Source organism: Gorilla gorilla, chromosome 8 (assembly GCF_029281585.2).
Source record: "Gorilla gorilla gorilla isolate KB3781 chromosome 8, NHGRI_mGorGor1-v2.1_pri, whole genome shotgun sequence".
Lineage (NCBI taxonomy): Eukaryota > Metazoa > Chordata > Mammalia > Primates > Hominidae > Gorilla > Gorilla gorilla.
The window spans coordinates 134,218,960-134,242,844 of NC_073232.2; the positions used below are offsets into that span (position 1 = coordinate 134,218,960).

At 43.3% G+C, this 23,885-nt stretch overlaps 1 long non-coding RNA gene across 2 annotated transcripts; it reads left to right on the forward strand.

Moving 5' to 3' along the window:
- Nucleotides 1–15: 15 nt before the first annotated feature.
- LOC101128528 (uncharacterized) lies at nt 16–23,489 on the forward strand. Of its 2 annotated transcripts, none has more exons than XR_002007648.3 (3): nt 16–143; nt 20,925–21,000; nt 22,865–23,489. It is a non-coding gene; the product is annotated as an uncharacterized lncRNA (long non-coding RNA). The 2 variants fall into 2 exon arrangements; XR_002007649.3 differs by lacking the exon at nt 16–143 and adding an exon at nt 19,442–19,746.
- The last annotated feature ends 396 nt before the right edge of the window (nt 23,490–23,885 follow it).

The window sequence follows — 23,885 nt, forward strand, 5'->3', positions numbered from 1 at the left end:
CGAAGCGCTGGGGCCCGCGGCGGGAGGGGTGGAGAGCGAAGCCTGGCGCGGGGACCCGTGGGCGGGGATGGTGGTCGTGCCCCCAAGCCCCGCGTTTGGGCCGGTGTTTCCCACAGCTGTGCGTTATTAGCCCCATTTCACAGGTAAGGAAATTGAGGACCGGAGGTTGTGATTATCCCAAAGTCATTCCCGGCGGGTCTCGGATTGAAAGTTACCCTCTCAGGCCGCCCCTGGCCACCGTGTAAGTGACTTGCTGGAGCTGCTTCCAGACCAGCTGGCACGCACTCCAGTGCCCTGAATACAAGAACACAAGCAGGTATTCCGTGAATGGCGAGGGTTCGCAAATTAAAGAACTCTTAACGGCTTTTAAAGGAAACAACTGTCAGCTAGAGACAGTTGCTGTCTTGTACCACTATAAGTCCGGTGCCACATACGATTTTTAATAAGAGATGCTGGAAATACAGGGTTTTTTTTTTTTTTAACTCTACAGTCCAAACAAAACAGTTTTACAGGCTGAATCCAGCCCATGGGCCTCCATTTTGCAACCACTATTTTAAGGAAGATTTCTTAAGGAATAAGAGTCTAGGGCAAAATATAAAAATGAGGCTCATGCCTGTAATCCTAGCACTTTGGGAGGCCGAGGCGGGCGGATCATGAGGTCAGGAGATCGAGACCATCCTGGCTAACACGTGAAACCCCGTCTCTACTAAAAATACAAAAAATTAGCCGGGCGTGGTAGTGGGCGCCTGTAGTCCCAGCTAGTCGGGAGGCTGAGGCAGGAGAATGGTGTGAACCCGGGAGGCGGAGCTTACAGTGAGCCGAGATCACGCCACTGCACTCCAGCCTGGGCGACAGAGCAAGACTCCATCTCAAAAAAATTTTTAAAAAAATGAGTTCCAGGGGCGGGCGCGGTGGCTCACGCCTGTAATCCCAGCACTTTGGGAGGCTGAGGCGGGTGGATCACGAGGTCAGGAGATAAGAGACCATCCTGGCTAACATGGTGAAACCCCTTCTCTACTAAAAAATACAAAAAATTAGCCGGATGTGGTGGCACGCGCCTGTAGTCCCAGCTACTCGGGAGGCTGAGGCAGGAGAATGGCGTGAACCCGGGAGGCAGAGCTTGCAGTGAGCAGAGATCGCGCCACTGCACTCCAGCCTGGGCGAAAGAGCGAGACTCCATCTCAAAAAAAAAAAAAAAAAAAGAGTTCCAACAAGGTAATATGCCTTATCTTTCCCTCTGCGTGCACAGATAATTTAAGCCTGTCTGTCCTCATAGTTTTCCCAGTCAACAATAAAGCTGATGATACAATATTTTTTTAAGTGTGTTTAAAAAAGTGAAATGAAACTCAGAGAAATAGAAATAAATTTTTCAGGTGAGTTTTGACATTCTTGACCCCAAGGGCCTGTGTTAGATATGTACCTAGCTGAAGGAGGTTTCTTGGTGGCCTGGTGACTTGTTGAAGGGGGCCAGCCCCTCCACACCTGTGGGTGTTTCTTGTCAGGTGGGACGAGAGACTGAGAAAAAAAATAAGACACAGAGACAAAGTGTAGAGAACAGTGGGCCCAGAGGACCAGGGCTCAGCTTACGGAGGACCCGCGCCAGCACTGGTTTCTGAGTTCCCTCAGTATTTATTGATCACTATCTCTACCATCTCAGTGAGGGGGATGTGGCAGGACTATAGAGTAATGGTGGGGAGAGGGTCAGCAGGAAAACGTGAGCAAAGATCTCTGTGTCATAAGTTTAAGGAAAGGTGCTATGCCTCAATGTGCACGTAGGCCAGATTTATGTCTGGCTTTACACAAACATTTTAGTGCAGTAAAGAGCAGTATTGCCGCCAGCATGTCTCACCTCCAGCCATAAGGCGGTTTTCTCCTATCTCAGTAAATAGAACGTATGATCGAATTTTACACTGAGACATTCCATTCCCAGGGAAGAGCAGGAGAGAGATGCCTTCCTCTTACCTCAACTGCAAAGAGGCCTTCATCTTTCACTAATCCTCCTCAGCACAGACCCTTTATGGGCTGGGGGACGGTCAGGTCTTTCCCTTCCCACGAGGCCATATCTCAGGCTATCACATGGGGAGAAACCTTGGACAATACCTGGCTTTCCTGGGCAGAGGTCCCTGTGGCCTTCCGCAGTGCATTGTGTCCCTGGGTACTCGAGATTAGAGAATGTCAATGACTTTTACCAAGCATACTGTCTTCAAACACATTTTTAACAAAGCACATCCTGCACAGCCCTAAATCCATTAAACCTTGAGTCAACACAGCACGTGTCTCTGCAGGCACAGAGTTGGGGCTAGGGTTACAGATTAACAGCATCTCAAGGCAGAAGAATTTCTCTTAGTACAGAACAAAATGGAGTTTCTTATGTCTACTTCTTTCTACATAGACACAGTAACAGTCTGATCTCTCTTTGTTTTCCCCACGTCTGTTAATACTGCCAAGCATCACTTGTGCCTCCCACAATTGGAAGGCACCTAAGGAGTGGCCATGTAATATCCAGCAGCTTCTCAGGCATTCCTCCAACTTCTTAAACTTGAAAACTGCATGCTATATCTCAGTATTCATGTTCTTAAGTCAAGCTTCATCCATTTTGTTCTTTATGGCAGATTTGACTATTCCCAGTCCTTTCCCAGACCGGCTCTCGTTTTGAACAAAAGCAAAGCCCGTGGAATGCATCAGAAATAGAGCAGAATATGCTCTGGACAGAAGGTGGACCAGGAGGCTTTTTGGTCTTAATATTCCTGTCCCACTTCACTTCTGTCCCTCTAAAGCCTCATCCTTATCCTAAGTCCTACACTAACCTCAGCCGGGGCACTTCAAGACATGCCAGCCTTGAAAAATAATGAGAATGTCCAAAGTCCTAGGCATATGTGGTGTTTTTTGGTTTTTGATTTGTTTGTTTTTTTGAGACAGAGTCTGACACTTGCCCAGGCCGGAGTACGGTGGCATGATCTTGGCTCACTGCAACCTCTGCCTCCTGGGTTCAAGCAGTTCTCATGCCTCAGCCTCCTGAGTAGCTGGGATTACAGGAGTGCACCAGCATACCGGGCTAATTTTTTATTTTTAGTAGAGATGGGGTTTCACCATGTTGGCCAGGCTGGTCTCAAACTCCTGACCTCAGGTGATCCTCCTGTCTCACCCTCCCAAAGTGCTGGGATTACAGTTATGAGCCACTGCGCCTGGCTTGTCTTTTCTTTTTGAGGGAGTTTCACTCTGTTACCCGGGCTAGAGTGCGGTGCCACAATCAAAGCTTACTGCAGTCTCAACCTCCTGGGCTCAAGTGGCTGAGATTACAAGTGCACACCACCATGCCTGGCTAATTTTTGTGTTTTTAGTAGAGACGGGGTTTCACCATGTTGCCCAGGCAGGTCTCAAAACTCCTGAGCTTGGGAGCTCAGCCCACTTTGGCCTCCCAAAGCGCTGGGATTACAGGCGTGAGCCACTGTGCACGGCCAGCATATGTGTTAACTCCCTTAATTCTTATAGCAACTTCACAAGTTAAGAAATGTAGATCAGAGAGGCTAAATAACTTACCCAAGGTTAAACAACTAATAACAGACATTTGGAGGGAGAAAAGGTAATAAAGATAAATCGAAATGGAAAAGAGATAAACAAATACTAGGTTTGGAGCTGTGTGAGTTCCTAAATGTCTATTTTGCTGAAGGTCAGAGGCAACTTTTTTGTCTTCCATGAAAAAAAAAATACATAGCTTCATTTAGTTTCCTCCTTTTTGGGGGAAAATGGAGGACACTATTAGAATGTTGTTCTGCTTATGAGATGCTAGCAATAGACAGTTGTCTTTGCTTTTCATTCATGGTGACAAAAAAATGTTTCAGTCCCATTAACTTCTTTTTTTTTTTTTTTTTTGAGATGGAGTTTCACTCTCATCACCCAGGGTGGAGTGCAATGGCACAATCTCAGCTCACTGCAACCTCCGCCTCCCAGATTGAAGCAATTCTCTTGTCTCAGCCTCCTGAGTAGATTGGATTACAGGCGTGCGCGCTACACGCCCAGCTAATTTTTGTATTTTTAGTAGAGACGGGGTTTCACCATGTTGGCCAGGCTGGTCTTGAACTCCTGACCTCATGATCCCCCCCACCTCGGCCTCCCAATCCTGCTGGGATTACAGGCATGAGCCACTGTGCCCGGCCCCCATTAACATTTTTAATGTTATCAGATGTAATATTGAGTCTACAAAGCCACAAGTGTGAGGCTCGGCCCTAGGCCCTGGCGATGTGAAGGATCTTTGCATGGTGACAACAGGCTTAGATCATGTTTCTTAAAGGTAATAAAGTAAAACACATTCTCCTTTCCCTCTAAAGGTGTTGTAAGTAGATGGGACCTAAGTTAAGGCAGAGCAAAAAGGGTAAAATAAAGATAATCTGAGGACAGAGAGGAGGGACACTCCAGGAAGCAGGTTTGGGTTGTATGAGCAGAGGCAGGGAGGTGAACAGGAGCAGCAGGGTGCCTCAGGTGCCAGCAGAGTCCAGGAGGTGCTTTCCTCTGCAGGCTACTCACTGTCAGGAGCCCTAGATTGATCTCCTTTCCTCAACTATCTGGATCTGGCCACCAGTGTGGTAGATACTAGCCACATGTGGCTGTTGAGCACCTAAAATGTAGCTAGTGTGACTGGGGAACTAAATTTTTTTGTTTTATTTAAATTGATTTTTTTTTTTTTGAGACGGAGTTTTCCTCTTGTTGCCCAGGCTGTAGTGCAATAGTGCAATCTCGGCTCACCGCAACCTCTGCCTCCCGGGTTCAAGTGATTCTCCTGCCTCAGCTTCCCAAGTAGCTGGGATTACAGGCATGTGCCACCACACCCAGCTAATTTTGTATTTTTAGTAGAGATGGGCTTTCTCCACGTTGGTCGGGCTGGTCTCGAACTCCCGACCTCAGGTGATCTGTCTGCCTCGGCCTCCCAAAGTGCTGGAATTACAGGCATGAGCTACTGCGCCTGACCCTAATTAATTTGAATTTTAAAACTACAACAGTACAGAACACACCAAGCAGGCACAAATGCCAAAAAGTCTACACAGGTGTATCATATATAAGGCGCCAGAACTCAAAGACAGAAAATCTTGAAAGAAGCCAGAGGAAAAAAGAGACCTTACATATAGAGGAGCAACAATAAGAATTACATCACACCTCTCTTCAGAAACCATGGAAGCCAGGAGAGAGGAGAGTGAAGTATTTAAAAAATATTGAAAGAACAAAAAACAGCCTAGAATTCTATATCCAGAGAAATTATCCTTCAAAAGTGAAAGGGAATTGAAGACTATCTCAGATAAAAATGGAGGGAGTTTGTTGCCAGTAGACCTGCTTTCCAAGAAATGTTGAAGAAATTCTTCAGAGAGAAGGCAAATAGGCCGGGCATGGTGGCTCACGCCTGTAATCCTAGCACTTTGGGAGGCCGAGGCAGGTGGATTACCTGAGCTTAGGACTTTGAGACCAGCCTGGCCAACATGATGAAACCCTGTCTCTACTAAAAATACAAAAAATTAGCGGGGCATGGTGGTAGCACACACGTGTAATCCCAGCTACTCGGGAGGCTGAGGCATGAGAATCACTTGAACCTGGGAGGCAGAGGTTGCAGTGAACCGAGATCGCACCACTGCACTCCAGCCTGGGCGACAGAGCGAGACTACGTCTCAAAAAAAAAAAAAGAAGGCAAATAATGTGGCTCAGAAATTCAGATCTGCATAAAGAAAGGAAGAGCATTAGAGAAGGAATAAATGGAGGTAAAAATGTTTTTAACCTTAATTGATCTAACAGCAGTTGGCCACATATAATAACAACAACTTGTATTTGGGCCAGGCATGGTGGCTCACGCCTGTAATCCCAGCACTTGGGGAGGCCAAGGTGGGCGGATCACAAGGTCAAGAGATTGAGACCATCCTGGCCCACATGGTGAAACCCCACCTCTACTAAAAATACAAAAAAATTAGCTGGGCATGGTGGCACGTGCCTGTAGTCCCAGCTACTCAGGAGGCTGAGGCAGGAGAATCGCTTGAACCTGGGAAGCAGAGGTTCCAATTAGCTGAGATCTCGCCATTGCACTCCAGCCTGGCGACAGAGTGAGACTCCATGTTAAAAAACAAAACAAAAAAAACGTGTATTTGGTAATTATAGCTTATGGGTAAGTAGTATGATCATTGAACCTTATGGAAATAAATGACAGCAGTGTTACAAGGGATGGGAGGTAATAAATGGAAATGCTGTTATAAGGTACTTGTGTGCTATTCATAAAGTGGTATAGTATTATTTGAAAGAGAATTTGGATTAGTTATAAACGTATACTGCAGGCTGGGTGCGGTAGCTAACACCTGTAATCCCAGCACTTTGGGAGGCCGAGGCGGGCAGATCACCTGAGGCCAAGAGTTCAAGACCAGCCTGGCCAGCGTGGAAAAACTGCATCTCTACTAAAAATGCAAAAATTAGCTGGGCATGGTGGCAGTCACCTGTAACCCAGCTACTTGGGAGGCTGAGGTAGGAGAATTGCTTGAACCTAGGAGATGGAGGTTGCAGTGAGCCAAGATCACGCCACTGCCCTCCAGCCTGGGTGACAGAGCGAGACCCCATCTCAAAAAAAAAAAAAAAAGTGTATACTGCAAACTCAAGGGCAACCATTTAAACTATGGAAATAAAAAGTTGAAATAAATGAAAATAATTTTAAAAATAAATTAAAAAGCAAAAACATTTGATAGACTAAATGAGGAGAAAAAATCAAATCATATTAAATGCTTAACTTAAAACCCGAAGAGGCAGGCCAGGCACAGTGGCTGACATCTGTAATCCTAGGACTTTAGGAAGCCGAGGCGGGCGGATCACCTGAGGTCAGGAGTTCAAGACCAGCCTGGCCAACATGGTGAAACCCCATCTCTACTAAAAATGCAAAAATCAGCCGGGCGTGATAGCGTACGTCTGTAATCCCAGCTACTTGGGAGGCTGAGGCACGAGAAATCATTTGAACCCAGGAGGCAGAGGTTGCAGTGAGCCAAGATCATGCCACTGCACTCCAGCCTGGGCAACGGAGCGAGACTCTTGTCTCAAAAAAAAAAAAAAAGAAAAGAAAAGAAAAAAAAGAAGGCTGAAAAAGAGTGGAACAGAAAAAAAGAAAAGAAAAAAACCAAGAACAAGAGCAGAAAAAAAAAAAACAATAGTAACATGGGCCGGGCACGGTGGCTCAAGCCTGTAATATCAACACTTCGGGAGACTAAGGCATGCCAGGTCTGTCCCGCAGACCCTGGCTGACCAACGGATGAAATGAGTACTCAGACACAGGCATGAAGTGTAAGAGCAGCTAGTGCACTGCCCGGCTCAAGTGGCCAGAGTGCAGCCCCGAGAAGCTGGAGCTGCTTGCTTTTATTCAATGCAAGTACAGTGCCAAAAGCCTGGAGCAAACACAATCTGTGGATAATTAACATTTATTGTTCCCCTTTCAGGGAACCTTGTGCAGATGTTCAAAGGTCAGTTTCTGGACAACTTCAAACACACGAGCCTGATCAAGATAACTTCCCCTTCACTCCCTTGCACATACTCCTCGCCCTCTGCCTCAGGGTTAGAGAACAGCTGCCTTCAGCTTTCTCCCCCGAAGCTATGCAGAGCCGTCTGACCTTAAAGAAGGCCTACTCCTTTCCCTATAGTTTCTCCCACCACTCTGACTGATCTGCAAAGGCGGGTGGATCACTTGAGGCCAGGAATTCAAGACTAGCCTGGCTAACGTGGTGAAACCTCGTCTCTACTAAAAATACAAAAATTAGCCGGGCATGGTGGCACACACCTGTAATCCCAGCTACTCGGGAGACTGAGGCAGGAGCATCGCTTGAATTTAGGAGGCAGAGGTTGCAGTAAGCTGAGATTGCACCACTGCAGTCCAGCCTGGGCAACAGAATGAGACTATGTCTCAAAAAAAAAAAAAAGTAACATGGCAAATATTAATCCAACTATATCAATAATCACTTTAAATGTCAGTGATCTCAGACACCAGTTAAAAAACAGACTGTCAGCATGAATAAGCAAAACAAGACCCAACTATATGTTGTCTACAAGAAAACCACCTTAAATTTAAAGACACATTTAGATTAAAAGCAGAAGGATGGACCAATCATGGTGGCTTATGCCTATAATCTCAGCACTTTGGGAGGCCAAGGAGGGGATTGCTTGAGGCCAGGGGTTCAAGACCCTGGCGATATAGCAAGACCCTGTCTCTACAAAAAAAAAAAAAAAAAATGTTTTTAGCTGGGCCTGGTGGTGTGTGCCTGTAGTCTCAGCTACTTGGGAGGCTGAGGTGGGAGGACCACTTGAGCACGGGAGGTTTAGCTTGCTGTGAGCCATGATCACGCCTCTGACCTCCAGCATGGGCAACAGAGACCCTGTTTCAAAATTAAATAAGTAAATAAATGAGGAAGGTTATACCATGCTAACACTAATTAAAAGAAACCTAGAGTAGCTGTATTAATTTCAGAAAAAAAACAGACTTCACAGTAAAGAAAATTAGGAATAAAGAAGGGCATTACATAATGATAAAGAGATCCATTCTCTAAGAAGGCATAACAATCCTTTATGTGGGTACACCATCCAATAGAGTGGTAAACTACATCAGGCAAAAACTGATAAAACTACAAGGAGAATTAGATGAATCCACTATTATACTAAGAGACTTCAACACCCCTCTGTCAGTAATTGATGCATCTACCAGGAAGAAAATCAGTAAAAACATAGTTGAATCAAATAACATCATCAGTCAACTAGATCTAATTGACATCTATAGAATTCTTCACCTAAGAGTTTCTTCTCAAGCTCACAACATTCACCAAAGTAGACCACATTCTGGACCATAAAAAAATCAGCTTAACACATTTTAAAGACTAGAAAACCTGCAGTGTCTGCTTTCAGACCACAATGGCATTGAACTAGAAATTAATAACAGATAATAGCCACGCACAGTGATGTGTGCCTATAATTCCATCTACTCGGAAGAGTGAGGCAGAGAATCACTTGTGCCCAGCCTGGGCAACTTAGCAAGACCCTGTCTCAAAAAAAAAATGACAGCTGGAAAATTCCAACATACTTGGAGATTAAACAACACACATATAAATAACGCTTTGGTGAAAGAATAAGTCTCAAGAGAAATTTAGAAATACATTGAACTAGGCTGGGCGTGGTGGCTCACGCCTGTAATCCCCATATTTTGGGAGGCTGAGGCAGGCAGATGACCTAAGGTCAGGAGTTCGAGACCAGCCTGGCCAACATGATGAAACCCTGTCTCTACTAAAGATACAAAAATTAGCCAGGCATGATGGCAGGCACCTGTAATCCCAGCTACTTGGGAGGCTGAGGTGGGAGAATCGCTTGAACCCAGAAGGCGGAGGTTGCAGTGAACGGAGATCACGCCATTGCACTCCAGCCTGGGGGACAAGAGCGAGACTTCATCATACACACACACAAAAAAAGAAAAGAAAATGAAAAAAAGAAATACATTGAACTAAATGAAAATGAAACCACAACTTAAAATTTGTGAGATTTAGCAAAAGCAGTGCGTAGAGGGAAATGTATAGCAGTAAATGCATTCTTTAAAAAGGAGATCTAAAATCAATCTTCTACCTTCGAAGGCTAAAAAAAGGCCAAATCCCAAATAAGCAGAAAAAAATAATGATAATTGGAGTAGAAATCAAAGAAATTAAATAGGGGAAATGGGTACAGAAAATCAGTGAACCCAAAAGTTGGTTCTGTGAAATAAAATTGATAAACCTCTAGTAAGGTTAAGGAAAAAAAAGGAGACTAATTACCGGTATCAGAAGTGAAAGAGGGACCATCACTACTGATCCATGGACCTTTATTATCCATTATCCATGAGTAATAAAGGGGCATATAATTAAAACTCTGTGCCCACAAATATGACCACCTAGAGGAAATTGATGGATTCCTTAAAAGATAGAATCTGCCAAAACTCACCAAAGAAGAAAAAGATCTGAATAGGTCTATATCTATTAAAGACGTTGAATGAATGACTAATGACTGAAAACAGAAGCACCAAGCACAGATGGGTTCGCTAGTAGATTCGACTTAACATTTGTGGAAGAAATTGTACCAGTTATGTATAGTCTTTTCCAGAAAATAGACGCAAAGGGGATACTTTCTGACTCATTCTGTGAGGCCAACATTATTCTAATACCAAAATCAAATCTGACAATGTATAGGAAGAATTATACACCATCACCAAGTAGGATTTACTCCAGGTATGCAAGACTGGTTCGATATTAGAAAAGCAATTACTGTAGCCCATCACCTCAAATCAGAAAGAAAGTCATATGATCATATCAATAGATATGGAAACAGCGTTTGACAAAATTCAATACCCATTCATGATAAATACTCAGCAAACTAAAATACAGGAGACCTTCCTCAATTTAAGAACATCTACTAAAGTCTTACAGCTAACATCTTACTTAATGGTGAGAAACTAGGTGGTTTCTCCTAAAAAATGATCTTATATCTCCTGATCTTAATCAGGAACAAGGCAAGGATGTCCTCTCTTACCATTTCTATTCAATGTCTTAGCAGAAGTCCTAGTGAATGTACTAAGACTAGAAAAGGAAACAAAGGTATATAGATTAGGAAGGAATTAAACTGTCTTCGTTTGCAGATGATAGGGTTGTCTATGTGGAAAATCCCAAAGAAACAGCAACAACAAAAAAAAAAGCCTCCTGGAACTAATGACCAATTACAGGAAGGTAGCAGGATACAGCCTTGTTAATATCCAAAATTAATTGCTTTCCTATATATCAGAAATGAACAGGCTAGCTGGGCACAGTGGCTCACATCTGTAATCCAAGCACTTTGGGAGGCCGAGGCAGGTAGATCACCTGAGGCCAGGAGTTCGAGACCAGCCTGTCTAACATGGTGAAACCCCATCTCTACTAAAAATACAAAAATTAGCCCAGCGTGATGGCACATGCCTGTAATCCCAGCTACTCAGGAGGCTTAGTCAGGAGAATCACTTGAACCCAGGAGGTGGAGGTTGCAGTGAGCTGAGATCAAGCCACTGCACTCCAGCTTGGGTGACAGAGTGAGATTCTGTCTCAAAAAAAAGAAAAAAGAAAAAAGAAAAAAGAAAAAGAAAAAAAAAGAGATGAACAGGCCAGGCACAGTGGCTCATGCCTGTAATCCCAGCACTTTGGGAGGCCAAGGCAGGCAGGTCACTTGAGGTTAGGAGTTCAAGACCAGCCTGGCCAACATAGCAAAACCCCATCTGTACTAAAAATACAAAAATTAGCCAGGCGTGGTGACATGTGCCTGTAATCCCCAGCTACTTGGGAGGTTGAGGCACAAGAATCACTTGAACCCAGGAGGTGGAGGTTGCAGTGAGCCAAGGTCACCCCACTACACACTGCATTCCAGCCTGGACGACAGAGCAAGACCCTGTCTCCAAAAAAAAAAAGAGGAATGAACATTTAGAATTTGAAATTTAAAATAATACCATTTACATTAGCAACGAAAAAAGAAATAAGTATAAATCTGACAAAATATGTTTAATGTCTGATATGGTTTGGTTGTGTCCCCTCCCAAATCTCATCTTGAAATTGTAGTTCCCATAATCCCCACGTGTCATGGGAGGGACCAGGTGGAGATAATTGAATCATGGGGGGCGATTTCCCCCATCCTGTTCTTGTGATAGTGAGTTAGTTTTCACGAGATCCGATGGTTTTATAAGAGGTTTCCCCCTTTGCTGGACACTCATTCTGTCTCCTGCTGCCCTGTGAAGAGATTCCTTCTGCCATGATTGTAAGTTTCCTGAGGCCTCCCCAGCCATGTGGAACTGTGAGTCAATTAAACCTCTTTACTTTATAAACTGCCCAGTCTCGGGTATGTCTTTATCAGCAGCGTGAGAAAGGACCAATACAATATCTATGTGAGGAGAACTACAAACCTCAAAATAAAGAATGAAATAAATGAAGAGAGAATCTATGTTCGTTGAAGGAAGATGAATGTTGTTAAGACATCAGTTTTTTACAACTTGATCTTCAGATTCTGAGTAGTCCCAGTCAGAATCCTAGGAAGTCATTTTCTGAATATCAACAAACATTCAAAAGTTTATATGGACAGCCAAAAGACCCACAATAACCAAAACAACACTGAAGAACAACAAGGTTGGAGGACTGACGCTACGGGACTTCAAGACTTGCTATAAAGCTAGTCATCAAGATAGTGTAGTATTGGTGAAAGAACAGATAGATAAATGGAACAGAGAGCCCAGGAATAGACTCATACAAATACAGCCAACTGATCTTTTGCAAAGGAGCAAAGGCAAGTCAATGGAAAAGTGATAGTCTTTTCCACAAATGGCACAGAACTGGACATCCATATGCAAAAAAAAAAATACATCTAGACACAGTCCTTATATCCAATGTAAAAAATTAACTCAAAATGAATTATAAACCTAAATGTAAAATGCAAAATTGTAAAACTCCAAGGTAATAACATAGGAGAAAATCTAGGTGACCTTGGGTTTAGTGATGACTTTTTAGATACAACACTAGAAGCATGATCCATGAAAGAAAAAAAGTTAAGTAATACTTCATTAAAATTTAAAACTTTCTGCTCTGTGAAAGATACTGTTGGCCGGGCACGGTGGCTCATGCCTGTAATCCCAGGACTTTGGGAGTCCGAGGCAGGCGGATCATCTGAGGTCAGGAGTTTGAGACCAGCCTGGCCAACATGATGAAACCCCGCCTCTACTAGGAATAGAAAAATTAGCCGGGCATGGTGGCACACACCTATAATCCTAGCTACTTGGGAGGCTGAGGCAGGAGAATCGCTAGAACCTGGGAGGCAGAGGTTGCAGTGAGCCGAGATCACGCCATTGCACTCCAGCCTGGGTGACAGAGCAGACTCCATCTCAAAAAAAAAAAAAAAGATACTGTTAAGACAATGAAAAGACAAGCCACAAACTGGGAGAAAAAAACTGCAAAACACGTATTTGATAAAGGACAGTTATCTAAAACACACAAGGAACTCTTAAAACTTAACCATAAAAAAGCAAACAGCCAAATTAGAAACGGGCAAAAGATTTTAACAGACAATTAAAGATAAACAGATGGCAGATAAAACATATGAAGAGATGCTCAGCATTACATGTTATTAGAGAACTTCAAATTAAATCAAATCAACAATGAGATGCCTTTACACAACTATTAGAATGGCTAAAATTTGACAACACCAAATGCTAGCAAGGATTTGGAGCAACAGGAACTCTCATATATCACTGATGGTGAGGCAACATGCACTGCAACCACTTTGGAAGACAGTTTGGCAGTTTCTTACAAAACTAAACATACTCTTAGCATACAATCCAGTGATCGTCCTCCTTGTTATATACCCAAAGCAGTTGAAAACTGATGTCCACACAAAAACCTGCACACAAATGTTTATTGCAGCTTTATTCATAATTGCCAAAACTTGGAAGTAACCAAAATGTCTTTCAGGAGGTGAAAGGATAAACAAACTGGCACATCCATACAATGGAATGTTACTCACTAATAAAAAGAAATGAGCTGGATTGCCATTCTCAAGTCATGAAAAGACATAAAGGAACCCTAAAAGCATATTGCTAAGGGAAAGAAGCCAATCTGAAAAGCCTACATAGTATATGATTCTAACTATATGACTTCTGGCAAAAGCAAAGCTCTGGAGACAGTAAAATGATCAGAGGTTGCCAGGGGTTCAGGGTATTGAGGGACGGAAAGATGAATAGGTACAGACATGAGATTTTAGGGTAGTGCTACTGTTCTGTATGAAACAGTAATAATGGACACGTGTCATATACTCGTCAAAACTCATATAAGGTACAAGATAAAGAGTGAATCTTAATGTAAACTATGGACTTCAGTTAATAATAATGTATCAATATTGATTCCTCAGTTATCACAAATGTACCACACTAATACAAGATGTTTATAATAGGAGGAACTTGTGGGGAGAAGGTATGTAGGAATTCTCTGTACTTTTCAGTCAATATTTTTGTAAACCTAAAGTTGCTCTAAAAAAAGAAAGTTGATTAAAGAACAGCAGTGTAAATCTTTGTATGTTGATTACATGTTGGTTGACAATATTTTGGATATACTATGTTAAAGTGTATCACTAAAACTAAATCACCTATTTATTTTTATTTTTTTAAACTCCTAGAAAATTTTCTATTACATCTGTGACTCACATTCTAATTTTGTTGAACAGTGCTGGTCTAGAACCAGGTTCTTGCACCTCTAGTGTACCAGCCCAATTCTCTGTCTCTGCTTCTAGGCCCTATGGTTTCAGGATCTTTTATCAAGCATCTCTTCTTTTTAATCACTTTGCTGTTAACAGCATTTCAGAGTCTTTATTTGTTTTGGAAAGTCGTCAAGATTCCTCTACATCACGTCCTGGCTTCAGTGTCCCTTCCCCATACTGTACTCTATATTCTGGCTTCCAGCATCCCCCTGTGTATGTGGTACTCTGGCTTGTGTAACTTCCTCTTGTTAACAACCAGTTTGATTGAGTCATCTCCTGGCTGGTCTCAGGAGTATTCCCACATTTCTGCTCAGATTGTGCTCTCAATCTACTTCAAGAAGCACTTCCTTTTCCAAGAAGGCGTCTGTCTTCAGTTCCACCTCACATTAAAGACTCCAGCCCTTTGTTATCTCTCAATATGTAAGCAATGCATTTTTACCCCTGTATTACACTTGTGATATATTTGCATATAGTTCTTTCCCGCCTACTTGGATTGTAAGTTCACCAAAAGTAGACTGTTGCCACTCCTTTGATATTCCAAGGTTGTGTGGGATGGCATATGCATGAGATCACAGGCTTTGTTTTTAGACATTGGTGTTTAAGTTCCAGTCTCCCACTTAGCATCTTTGTGGCCTTAAACATGTCACTTAACTCTCTTAAAGTTTCCTCATACGTAAAATGGGGATGATATTCCTATCACCTCATAGGATTGTTGGAGGGGTCCGTGTTTGGTGTTTAGATGCCATTAGATGCACTCAGACTTCTGCAAAATGGAGACAGCAGGCAAGGCGCTGTTTCCAATGCCAACAGTTGCTCTTGCATTTTACTGTGAAGTTCATATCAAGTTCACTTTATGTGAGAAGTGGTTAACAACCCTTTCCGTTCAATCACCACCATCTTCTCCATGAGCTAGGACTTCCCATAATTCTTTAAACACATTTCATGATTTTTTATGAAGGATTAAAATTTAGGTGTGTGAAGATCAGAGTCATTTTCTTCACAACTCAGGCAGTCTTTCACTTACAGAGCAAAGCCTAGTCTTGCTCATAGTTTGTTTCAACCTGATTTACTATCAGAAAAGTTCTCTGTTTATTTTACTGGCTTAAAAATATTCTTTCTCCGGTCTAGTTTCTCTTGTCAGAAAAGAGAAACAATTTACAACATAGTACTTAAATAAAAAGTAATTTTAGGTCCATGTGATTTTCTTTATAAAAGTGTTATTTTAATTTAAGCTGATTACTTAAAGGGAGGCTTACACTCAGGACTGCATATTTTTCTTTATCAAAAAAGAGGCTTCTCTTTTTTCACATGAGGGTAAATAAGATGCTGCCTTTTAGCACTTCACACAATGCCTGACTCTTAGCCAATGAATGAGAGGGGCTTGTGGTATCCTGTGGTCCCATCAGGTCATAGATGTATAAGAATTTTGGCTGAATTAATATCACATGAGTTTGAAATCTGAGTGACATGGTTTTTATCAATTTTAAAATGGTGTTATGTTTGCTTTGGAGATCAAGTTAATATAAAATGTAGAATGAAACATAATTTAATGTTTTTGAACCATTACATGACCTGATGTTTGAAATTCTTTTCTAAAGCATAAAATACATGTATTGTTTGTTTGTTTGTTAATTGAGATGGAGTCTCACTCTGTTGCCCAGGCTGCAGTGCAGTGGTGTGATCTCAGCTCACTGCGACCTCTGCCACCCAGGTTCAAGCGATTCTCGTGCCTCAGCGTCCTGAGTAGCTGGGACTACAGGCGCGCGCCACCACGCCTAGCTAATTTTTTGTTTTGTTTTGAGACAGAGTCTCGCTCCATCGCCCAGGCTGGAGTGCAGTGGTGTGATCTCCACTCACTGCAAGCTCCGCCTCCTGGGTTCACGCCATTCTCCTGCCTCAGCCTCCTGAGTAGCTGGGACTACCCGCCACCACACTCCGCTAATATTTTGTATTTTTAGTAGAGATGGGGTTTCACCATGTTAGCCAGGATGGTCTCGATCTCCTGACCTCGTGATCCGCCTGCCTCGGCCTCCCAAAGTGCTGGGATTACAGGCGTGAGCCACCACGCCCGGCCATGTATTTACTTTTATAGCGATTTATGAATATTATTTTGGGGGCTATAGTTCTTTTTGGTTTTTTTTTTTTGGGGTTTTGGGGTTTTTTTTTTTTTTAGACAGGGTCTCACTCTGTTGCCCAGGCTGGAGTGAGTGGCGCAATCTTGGCTCACCAACAGGAGGCTACTCAGCCTCCTGACTAGCTGAGATTACAGGCATGCGTCACCATGCCCGGCTAATTTTGTATTTTTAGTAGAGACAGGGTTTCTCCATGTTGGTGAGGCTGGTTTCAAACTCCTCGACCTCAGGTGATCTGCCAGCCTCGGCCGCCCAAAGTGCTGGGATTACAGGCGTGAACCACCAAGCCCGGCCTAAATTTTTTTTTTGTAGAGATAGAAGTCTCACTCTGTTGCTCAGGATGGACTTGAACCCCTGGGCTCAAGTGACCCTCCCGCTTGGCCTCCCACAGTGCTGGGATTATAGGCATAAACCATCACATCTGGCTGGGCTACAGTCTCAATTACTTCTCTGCACATGGCACATTTTGGGAGGAACAGATTTAATTCCTAAGTAAGAATCCAGGTAATTAATTACTGTATTTTCTCCTTTTCACTTTTTTTTTTTTTAAGATGGACTCTCGCTCTGTTGCCCAGGCTGGAGTGCAGTGGCGCAGTCTTGGCTTATTGCAACCTCTGCCTCCCAGGTTCAAGCAATTCTCGCACCTCAGCCTCCCAAGTAGCTGGGATCACAGGCACACACCACCATGCCCGTCTACTTTTTTGTATTTTTAGTAGAGTTGAGGGTCTCACCATGTTGGCCAGACTGGTCTCGAACTCCTGACCTCAGATGATCCGCCCACCTCGGCCTCCCAAAGTGCTAGGATTACAGGCATGAGCCACCGCGCCTGGCCCACATTTGTTTTAAAGAACTAGAGATGTCTCAATGGGCTACACGATGACTTTGGATGAATGCGGCTTGCATACACGGTAGCGAGTATCTTGAAGTGAATATACAGAATCATTTTCATTCATTTGTACTTCAATACTGGTGTTTTTTTTGCTTCCTATTTTTTTGGAGACAGAGTGTCATGCTGTCGCCCAGGCTGGAGTGCGGTGGCGCAGTCTTGGCTCACGGCAACCTCCGGCTCCCAGGTCCAAGAGGTTCTCCTGCCTCAGCCTCCTGAGTAGCTGGAACTACAGGTGCGCACCACCATGCTCAGCTAATTTTTGTATTTTTTAGTAGAGATGGGGTTTCATCATATTGGCCGGGCTGTTCTCGAACTCCTGACCTCATGGTCTGCCCACCTCAGCCTCCCAAAGTGCTGGGATTACAGGCGTGAGCCACTGCGCCTGGCCATATATTTACTTTTTGTAACTATTTATGAATATGATTTTGGGTGTTTGTTTTTGTTTTTGTTTTGAGACAGAGTCTCACTCTGTTGCCCAGGCTGGAGTGTAGTGGCACAATCACGGCTCACTGCAGCCTTGACCTCCCAGGCTTAAGCAATCCTTCCACTTCAGCCTCCCAAGTAGCTGGGACCCCAGGCATGCCACCAAGCCTGGCCAATTTTAAATTTTTCTTTTTTCTTGAGATGGAATTTTGCTCTTGTTGCCCAGGCTGGAGTGCAATGGCACAATCTTGGCTCACTGCAACCTCTGCCTCCTGGGTTCAAGCGATTCTCCTGCCTCAGCCTCCTGACTAGCTGGGATTACAGGCATGCACCACCATGCCCGGCTAATTTTGTATTTTTAGTAGAGACAGGGTTTCACCATGTTGGTCAGGCTGGTCTCGAACTCCCGACCTCAGGTTATCTGCCAGCCTCAGCCTCCCAAAGTGCTGGGATTACAGTCATGAGCCATTGAGCCTGGCCTAAATTTTTTTTTGTAGAGATAGAAGTCTCACTATGTTGCTCAAGATGGTCTTGAACCTGTGGGCTCAAGTGACCCTCCCGCTTGGCCTCTCAAAGTGCTGGAATTATAGGCATAAACCACCACATCTGGCTGGGCTACAGTCTGAATCACTTCTCTGCACATGGCACATTTTGGGAGGGACAGATTTAATTCCTAAGTAAGAATCCAGGTAATTAATTACTGTATTTTCTCCTTTTCACATTTGTTTTAAAGAACTAGAGATGTCTCATTGGGCTACATGATGACTTTGGATGAATGCAGCTTGCATACATGATAGAGAGTATCTTGAAGTGAATATACAGAATCATTTTCATTCATTTGTATTTCAACATTTCAACACTGGTACCTTTTTTGCTTCCTGCTTCCTTTTTTTTTTTTTTTTTTGAGACAGAATGTCACTCTGTCACCCCGGCTGGAGTACAGTGGCGTGATCTTGGCTCACTTCAACCTCTGCCTCCCAGGTTCAAGTGATTCTCCTGCCTCAGCCTCCCGAGTTGCTGGGACTACATGCACGCACCACCATGCCTGGCTAATTTTTGTATTTTTTAGTAGAGACAGGGTTTCACCATATTGCCCAAGCTGGTCTCGAACTCCTGACCTTGTGATCCGCCTGCCTCAGCTTCCCAAACTGCTGGCATTACAGGCGTGAGCCACTGTGCCCGGCCTGCTTCCTATCTTTAATGACCAGTTATGAACATAAATAATATGTGACTAAAAATATATTAAAGTGTGTTAAAGCTAAAACCTCCCCAGCATTAGTATTTAGCTGAGTGACACCCCAGCTAAGTGATGATGAGGCCACATGACTAAGCCAATTGCCCACTCACCCAGCCTCCTCCAACTACTGTGAATATGCATACAGGATCCTCTCCAAGGGTTTACACTGATTCCATTTCCATGGAGAATACTCAACATAAATGCCAAAGAAAAGCAAATCAGATGCGTTCATTGCCTTTTACATTGTTTTCTCTGCACTGAGATGGGATGCCTGTGTCTGTTGAAACGCAGCCCCTTTTAGCTTCTCTCTCTGACCATTCAGCCCAGCTTACACTGAGTGAAGCCCATTCCCTGCCAACCATACTATGTCTTCACATACTGCCTCACAGTAGTCTCAGTCTAGGATAGCGATGACACACAGAAAAGCTTGTGACTGCTTCTGGTTGCCTTAGAAATCAGCCCAAGGCATCCTGAAGGATCAACAGTAGGTAGCTGAAAGTCTGAAAGAGGGTCAGAAACTTTAATGTCTGGAAAACAGTGCTTTGCAGAATAGAGAATGAGTGATTAGAACATGGGAGAGCAGACACTGAGAGTTGGAGAGAGAGGAGCAAAGATGTATATAAAGCTGGCAATTGATAGGACAATGGTGGAAGCAAAAGGCGTCAGAACAGCATGAGGCAGTGACTCAAGGTGCTATGAGGAGGAAGTGGAACGGGACTAGCGAAGGATCAACAAACAGGATCTGAGTCTTTGGTGACAGACTCAGAATGGTTGAGGCTGAGTGCAGAGGAACAGTAGGTATTATTTTCCTGCTATTTTGGGCAAGAGAATATTCAGCTATCTGAGAATAAGTATAGCCCAAGGATGAAAATGATGAGCTCTGGAGTCATGTAGGCACGTATCTTGACTCTGAAACTACTCCTGGGGCCTTTGACAAGTCATGAAACCTCTCATAGCCTCAGTCCCTTTGCTAAGATTAGGGGATAATAAAGACCTATCTCATAAGATTGTTTGGAAGGCTAAGTAAAATAATCCATTTAAGTTCATAGTGTAACGCCTAGTGTATACTAAACTCAATAAATGTTGCTATGGAAACAATATAAGAACCTCTTAGAAAAGAAAAATATAAAACAGTATTATGAGTCTGTCTTTTTAAGAAAGTAGCTTTATTAATACTTACTAGACAAATAGTCTTTTGTTTTTTCCAGTTCTGTCTTACAAAATCTTTCCCTTATTTTGCTAAGAGAAGCCAAAGAAAACAAAATATTTATAACGCAGGTTGTTAAACATAGAACCTATTTACTAACTAATCAGATTAAGAAGAGGTCTCCAGGATGCTTAAACATGACTGTTCTCTATCCTAAGTAACATATTTCTCAGCTATATTTTTCTGCATTAAATTTTTAAAAAATTTTGTCATACAATTTTATTACCAGTTTAAAATGTAAACCTTTGTCAAGAATCATGAAAGATGTTAGATAGCTGTTGTTAGAAATTAATGACAGCTTATAAATTATATTGCTTGCTAATAACTTTGCACATAACTGCACTTAAAATGTACATACCAACTTTTGCTTGTTTTCTTGTACTTACCGACTTTGAAAACTTTTCTCATCAAAGCTAAGTTCTTTGTCCTAGCAATAATATACAAAAACAGTGGTTTGTGATATTTGAAATAGCAATATGGTCTTCTCTGTCCAGTGTTAATATAAAGGTACTTCTGACAGTTTCAGCCTCAAACAAAATGTGGCTCTCTTTGTTTATTCTTTTATCAGAGTGCATTCCTTCCTTCCTTCAGGCAAAGACAGAAGTTAAACATACCATAGAGTCCTGCCTGTTGGCAGAGAGAAATGCCTTCTGCTATACATGGAAATTGTGTCGCAAATCAACTCCCTAATATAATTCATACTAGAGCATGTTTCCTGAAACCTTTCTCCAAATCCTAGTATAATTTCTCTTTTTGATCTTCTAGATTGGCCTGGGCTAAAAATACTCAAGACCCTCAGATTGCAGTAGGGTCCTATTCCCCATTAGAAAAGAAGATTCAGGTGAGGAAATACATTTACCATGGAGTTTGGAGCCAGTAATAATCATAATCATAACAAGCTTATCCCTGAGGTAGAAGGGGCCCAAGTGTTTCGAGGGAAAGTGCTCTCTGCCTGTTTAGTTCAGCATTTGGTTCAGTGAGCACCAATGGTGCTGGCCGGACAGCACTGAACAGAGAATAACCACCCCTGCACCCACAAAGGGGTGCTTAGTCTAGTGAGGAGCATTGATATTAGACAAACAGCATAAATTACCGTAAGTGTCATGGAAGGATGAGGTTTTCTCTGAGAGAGTTTGTGGAAGATCTGAGGGAGTGATGTTTAAGCTGAAATTGAAGAGTGGTCTACATAAGGACCGTAGTAGTCCCAGCTACTCAGGAGGCTGAGGCAGGGGAGTCGCTTGAACCCAGGAGGCGGAGGTTGCAGTAAGCCGAGATTGCGCCACTGCACTCCAGCCTGGTGACAGAGCAAGACTCTGTCTCAAAAAAAAAAAAAAAAAAAAAAAAAGAAACCACTGACGACCTAGACAAGAGCAGTCAGTGAAGTAGTGGGGGGAAAAGGGGGTGGCGGATGAAAACCCAGCAAAAGTGGATTGAGGAGAAAAGGTGAGGTGAGAAAATGGAGAAGGAACACAGGTAACTACTCAAATTATATTGTGAAGAGGAGTAAAAAAGGCGGGTAAAAACCGGAGCAGGGTGTACAATAGAGGAAGAGTTTTCCTCTTTTGTTAAAGATGACATATACTGAAGCCTATTTGTATGTGGATGGGAGTGACCCAGCAGCAGGGAGATTTTGAGGAAAGGGAATCTGATAATTGCAAAATTGAGTCTTGAAGCTCAACAAGCACAGGTGGAAGGCTTGGCTTTGGAAAGGCATAGGGGCAGCGTTTCCTCTGTAAAGGCAGGAAGGCAGAGTTGGGACAGAGGCAAGGTGGTGGTTCTGGCAGCGGGGAGGGAGGAGCTCCGGAGGGACTGCTTCTGATTCCTCAGGGAAGGCTACGGCAAAGTCCTCAGGTAGGAGGGAACACTGCGGGAGGAGAGTGTAGGAGGTATGTGGGGCTGGGCGCGGTGGCTCACAACTGCAATCCCAGCACTTTGGGAGGCCGAGGCGGGCAGATCACTTGGGGTGAGGAGTTCGAGACCATCCTGGCCAACATAGTGGAACTTTGTCTCTACTAAAAATTACAAAAATTAGCCGGGCATGGTGGCACACATCTGTAGTCCCAGCTACTCAGGAGGCTGAGGCAGGAGAATCGCTTGAACCCAAGAGGCGGAGGTTGCAGTGAGCTGAGATCATACCACTGCACTCCAGCCTGGGTGACAGTGCAAGACTCCATCTAAGAAAATAAAAAAGTGTCCCTAACTGGGACATGGTGTAGGAGTTTTAGATCTGTACCATGGAAATAGAATAAAGGACATCCAACTTAAAATGTTCTAATACTTCCCTTTCATAAGGGTTTAGGTGGTGTCCATCCTTTTTTTTGAGATGGAGTCTTGCTCTGTCGCCCAGGCCGGAGTGCAGTGGTGTGATCTCGGCTCATTGCAACCTCCACCTCCCAGGTTCAAGCGATTCTCCTGCCTCAGCTTCCCAACCAGCTGGGACGACAGGCGTGTACCACCATGCCCAGCTAATTTTTGTATTTTTAGTAGAGATGGGGTTTCACCATATTGGCCAGGCTGGTCTCAAACTCCTGACCTCAGGATCCACCCACCTCGGCCTCCCAAAGTGCTGGGATTACAGGCATGAGCCACCACGCCCAGCCTAGTTGGTGTCCATTCTTCAGAAGTGAGGAAACTGTTTAGTCCACAAGTTTCAGCAGGAGAATGAAACACTTCATAAACTTAAGGCCGTGTCTTCTGATTTCCAGTTTGCTAAAGCAGAGGCATACTACTATCAATAGCATCAAGAAATGATGATGGAAGAAGCATGGAAATACAATATGGTTCCAAAATGGGAAACTAAAATAGAGGAAGAGGAAAAGAGACCACAACGTGAGAAAACAGAAGATACTAAAAAATGGGACTATCTGGTGCCTGAGAGGGAACTGAGTCTTATAAAGAAACATATACCAGGCTGAACAAACCAGAGGCCTCAGAGACCACAAACACCGACTGCTCCCTCAAAGAATTCCCAGTGAAATACTTTCCCCTAAAATACTAACACTGGAAAAGGATGGGAAGCATGAAAATATCCAGAAAACACACAAAACTGAAACCAGTAAGCACAAGGTGGCATGGACAAAGGAACAGATGAAGGGACACCAAGACCGAATGATCTGAGGGAGAGAACTCAAAGCAAAGACACGCTCAGAAGCGCTCCAGCCCTGTTCCATCTTTCCTAAAATCTCTAGTGGAAAAAGAGAAGGTGAAAGAGTTTGAATGGGTCACAGCTTATCCAATTTTGCAACCTTACCAGAAAGCACTTAGGAAAGTGATGATTCTGATAGAGAAATAAGAAAAAAAGAGTAAAATTAAGAAACCACTCTGAAGGGAGCTCTTGAGTATGCCACCATTTTTGAGAAGTCAACTAGAAAAAAATAAGGTTTAAATTATTTTATATTTTTTAGACTAGCATACTTATAATCATTAATGCAATAAAACATATATATACTCCCCTGGTTTTTTTAAGTGCATCGAACTGGCAAAAATTAAAAAAGCCACAAGCACAGTATTTCCAAGTGTTTCAGCTGGCTGTGTGACAACTCTAAAACTTAGTGACTTAAAGCAACCACCACTTTATTATATCTCGCAGTTCTATGTCAGGAAATCAGACAGAGCTCAACTGGACATTTCTGTCCCATGAGGTACCACCAGAGCTGCCTGGGGATATTCAGGTGATGACTGGGCTCATCTGGAGGGTCCAAGATGGCTTCCCTACATGCCCTTGGC